The sequence below is a fragment of the Amblyomma americanum genome, chromosome 6, assembly GCF_052857255.1.
Source record: "Amblyomma americanum isolate KBUSLIRL-KWMA chromosome 6, ASM5285725v1, whole genome shotgun sequence".
NCBI lineage: Eukaryota > Metazoa > Arthropoda > Arachnida > Ixodida > Ixodidae > Amblyomma > Amblyomma americanum.
Genome location: NC_135502.1, coordinates 150,473,311 through 150,478,665, shown reverse-complemented (window position 1 = coordinate 150,478,665; position 5,355 = coordinate 150,473,311).

The window sequence follows — 5,355 nt, the reverse complement described above, 5'->3', positions numbered from 1 at the left end:
CGCGTCCGGTGCTCTTACCAACTGAGCTACTGCGACGGCTGTACAATCTGCTGCTCTCTTGTGTATTTATGTTTACTGGGTGTAAGCGAGACTTGAGAGTTCACCAGCGCCACCCTCGACCATAGCGGCGGACGTAGCACGTCCTGTAATACCGCGAGCGTGACGTAGAACGTCATCTAACGGCGAGGGCGGAAACTGTGCGAGAGCCCTCTTATGCTACCTATGGCATCAAGACTGCCAGAACCTAGACCCTCGTTCAGCTATTAGCAGACAAGTTAAAGGAAATGAGGGGCCCGTTTGACAAATTTATGAAGGGAGCCAACAGTCACCGAAACCAAGGTGCATAGGGGAACGTTAATTTTTTTTAATGTGTTATGCTTCTCAGGGGGATAATATTACTTAGATTATAAATCGCTTAAAGAAAGTTACTTATAAAGCAGCAGAAAAAACAACCATGCCGCCGATGGGATCCGAACCCACGACCTCCGAATATCGCGTCCGGTGCTCTTACCAACTGAGCTACGGCGACGGCTGTCCAATCTGCTGCTCTCTTGGGTATTTATGTTTACTGGGTGTAAGCGAGCCTTGAGAGTGTTCACCAGCGCCACCCTCGACCATAGCGGCGGACGTAGCACGTCCTGTAATTCCGCGAGCATGACGTAGAACGTCATCTAACGGCGAGGGCGGAAACTGTGCGAGAGCCCTCTTATGCTACCTATGGCATCAAGACTGCCAGAACCTAGACCCTCGTTAAGCTATTAGCAGACAAGTTAAAGGAAATGAGGGGCCCGTTTGACAAATTTATGAAGGGAGCCAACAGTCACCGAAACCAAGGTGCATAGGGGAACGTTAATTTTTTTTTAATGTGTTATGCTTCTCAGGGGGATAATAGTACTTAGATTAATAAATCGCTTAACGAAAATTACCTATAAAGCAGCAGAAAAAACAACCATGCCGCCGGTGGGATCCGAACCCACGACCTCCGAATATCGCGTCCGGTGCTCTTACCAACTGAGCTACTGCGACGGCTGTCCAATCTGCTGCTCTCTTGGGTATTTATGTTTACTGGGTGTAAGCGAGCCTTGAGAGTTCACCAGCGCCACCCTCGACCATAGCGGCGGACGTAGCACGTCCTGTAATACCGCGAGCGTGACGTAGAACGTCATCTAACGGCGAGGGCGGAAACTGTGCGAGAGCCCTCTTATGCTACCTATGGCATCAAGACTGCCAGCACCTAGACCCTCGTTAAGCTATTAGCAGACAAGTTAAAGGAATTGAGGGGCCCGTTTGACAAATTTATGTAGGGAGCCAACAGTCACCGAAACCAAGGTGCATAGGGGAACGTTAATTTTTTTTTAATGTGTTATGCTTCTCAGGGGGATAATAATACTTAGATTAATAAATCGCTTAAAGAAAGTTACTTATAAAGCAGCAGAAAAAACAACCATGCGGGCGATGGGATCCGAACCCACGACCTCCGAATATCGCGTCCGGTGCTCTTACCAACTGAGCTACGGCGACGGCTGTCCAATCTGCTGCTCTCTTGGGTATTTATGTTTACTGGGTGTAAGCGAGCCTTGAGAGTGTTCACCAGCGCCACCCTCGACCATAGCGGCGGACGTAGCACGTCCTGTAATTCCGCGAGCATGACGTAGAACGTCATCTAACGGCGAGGGCGGAAACTGTGCGAGAGCCCTCTTATGCTACCTATGGCATCAAGACTGCCAGAACCTAGACCGTCGTTAAGCTATTAGCAGACAAGTTAAAGGAAATGAGGGGCCCGTTTGACAAATTTATGAAGGGAGCCAACAGTCACCGAAACCAAGGTGCATAGGGGAACGTTAATTTTTTTTTAATGTGTTATGCTTCTCAGGGGATAATAATACTTAGGGTAATAAATCGCTTAAAGAAAATTACTTATAAAGCAGCAGAAAAAACAACCATGCCGCCGGTGGTATCCGAACCCACGACCTCCGAATATCGCGTCCGGTGCTCTTACCAACTGAGCTACGGCGACGGCTGTCCAATCTGCTGCTCTCTTGGGTATTTATGTTTACTGGGTGTAAGCGAGCCTTGAGAGTGTTCACCAGCGCCACCCTCGACCATAGCGGCGGACGTAGCACGTCCTGTAATACCGCGAGCGTGACGTAGAACGTCATCTAACGGCGAGGGCGGAAACTGTGCGAGAGCCCTCTTATGCTACCTATGGCATCAAGACTGCCAGAACCTAGACCCTCGTTAAGCTATTAGCAGACAAGTTAAAGGAAATGAGGGGCCCGTTTGACAAATTTATGAAGGGAGCCAACAGTCACCGAAACCAAGGTGCATAGGGGAACGGTAATTTTTTTTAATGTGTTATGCTTCTCAGGGGGATAATAATACTTAGAATAATAAATCGCTTAACGAAAAAACTTATAAAGCAGCAGAAAAAACAACCATGCCGCCAGTGGGATCCGAACCCACGACCTCCGAATATCGCGCCCGGTGCTCTTACCAACTGAGCTACGGCGACGGCTGTCCAATCTGCTGCTCTCTTGGGTATTTATGTTTACTGGGTGTAAACGAGCCATGAGAGTGTTCACCAGCGCCACCCTCGACCATAGCGGCGGACGTAGCACGTCCTGTAATACCGCGAGCGTGACGAAGAACGTCATCTAACGGCGAGGGCGGAAACTGTGCGAGAGCCCTCTTATGCTACCTATGGCATCAAGACTGCCAGAACCTAGACCCTCGTTAAGCTATTAGCAGACAAGTTAAAGGAAATGAGGGGCCCGTTTGACAAATTTATGAAGGGAGCCAACAGTCACCGAAACCAAGGTGCATAGGGGAACGTTAATTTTTTTTTAATGTGTTATGCTTCTCAGGGGGATAATAATACTTAGATTAATAAATCGCTTAAAGAAAGTTACTTATAAAGCAGCAGAAAAAACAACCATGCCGCCGATGGGATCCGAACCCACGACCTCCGAATATCGCGTCCGGTGCTCTTACCAACTGAGCTACGGCGACGGCTGTCCAATCTGCTGCTCTCTTGGGTATTTATGTTTACTGGGTGTAAGCGAGCCTTGAGAGTGTTCACCAGCGCCACCCTCGACCATAGCGGCGGACGTAGCACGTCCTGTAATTCCGCGAGCATGACGTAGAACGTCATCTAACGGCGAGGGCGGAAACTGTGCGAGAGCCCTCTTATGCTACCTATGGCATCAAGACTGCCAGAACCTAGACCGTCGTTAAGCTATTAGCAGACAAGTTAAAGGAAATGAGGGGCCCGTTTGACAAATTTATGAAGGGAGCCAACAGTCACCGAAACCAAGGTGCATAGGGGAACGTTAATTTTTTTTTAATGTGTTATGCTTCTCAGGGGGACAATAATACTTAGGTTAATAAATCGCTTAAAGAAAATTACTTATAAAGCAGCAGAAAAAACAACCATGCCGCCGGTGGTATCCGAACCCACGACCTCCGAATATCGCGTCCGGTGCTCTTACCAACTGAGCTACGGCGACGGCTGTCCAATCTGCTGCTCTCTTGGGTATTTATGTTTACTGGGTGTAAGCGAGCCTTGAGAGTGTTCACCAGCGCCACCCTCGACCATAGCGGCGGACGTAGCACGTCCTGTAATACCGCGAGCGTGACGTAGAACGTCATCTAACGGCGAGGGCGGAAACTGTGCGAGAGCCCTCTTATGCTACCTATGGCATCAAGACTGCCAGAACCTAGACCCTCGTTAAGCTATTAAAAGACAAGTTAAAGGAAATGAGGGGCACGTTTGACAAATTTATGAAGGGAGCCAACAGTCACCGAAACCAAGGTGCATAGGGGAACGTTAATTTTTTTTTTAATGTGTTATGCTTCTCAGGGGGATAATAATACTTAGATTAATAAATCGCCTAACGAAAATTACTTATAAGGCAGCAGAAAAAACAACCATGCCGCCGGTGGGATCCGAACCCACGACCTCCGAATATCGCGTCCGGTGCTCTTACCAACTGAGCTACTGCGACGGCTGTCCAATCTGCTGCTCTCTTGGGTATTTATGTTTACTGGGTGTAAGCGAGCCTTGAGAGTTCACCAGCGCCACCCTCGACCATAGCGGCGGACGTAGCACGTCCTGTAATACCGCGAGCGTGACGTAGAACGTCATCTAACGGCGAGGGCGGAAACTGTGCGAGAGCCCTCTTATGCTACCTATGGCATCAAGACTGCCAGAACCTAGACCCTCGTTAAGCTATTAGCAGACAAGTTAAAGGAAATGAGGGGCCCGTTTGACAAATTTATGAAGGGAGCCAACAGTCACCGAAACCAAGGTGCACAGGGGAACGTTAATTTTTTTTTAATGTGTTATGCTTCTCAGGGGGATAATAATACTTAGATTAATAAATCGCTTAACGAAAATTACTTATAAAGCAGCAGAAAAAACAACCATGCCGCCGATGGGATCCGAACCCACGACCTCCGATTATCGCGTCCGGTGCTCTTACCAACTGAGCTACGGCGACGGCTGTCCAATCTGCTGCTCTCTTGGGTATTTATGTTTACTGGGTGTAAGCGAGCCTTGAGAGTGTTCACCAGCGCCACCCTCGACCATAGCGGCGGACGTAGCACGTCCTGTAATTCCGCGAGCATGACGTAGAACGTCATCTCACGGCGAGGGCGGAAACTGTGCGAGAGCCCTCTTATGCTACCTATGGCATCAAGACTGCCAGAACCTAGACCGTCGTTAAGCTATTAGCAGACAAGTTAAAGGAAATGAGGGGCCCGTTTGACAAATTTATGAAGGGAGCCAACAGTCACCGAAACCAAGGTGCATAGGGGAACGTTAATTTTTTTTTAATGTGTTATGCTTCTCAGGGGGACAATAATACTTAGGTTAATAAATCGCTTAAAGAAAATACTTATAAAGCAGCAGAAAAAACAACCATGCCGCCGGTGGTATCCGAACCCACGACCTCCGAATATCGCGTCCGGTGCTCTTACCAACTGAGCTACGGCGACGGCTGTCCAATCTGCTGCTCTCTTGGGTATTTATGTTTACTGGGTGTAAGCGAGCCTTGAGAGTGTTCACCAGCGCCACCCTCGACCATAGCGGCGGACGTAGCACGTCCTGTAATACCGCGAGCGTGACGTAGAACGTCATCTAACGGCGAGGGCGGAAACTGTGCGAGAGCCCTCTTATGCTACCTATGGCATCAAGACTGCCAGAACCTAGACCCTCGTTAAGCTATTAAAAGACAAGTTAAAGGAAATGAGGGGCCCGTTTGACAAATTTATGAAGGGAGCCAACAGTCACCGAAACCAAGGTGCATAGGGGAACGTTAATTTTTTTTTTTAATGTGTTATGCTTCTCAGGGGGAT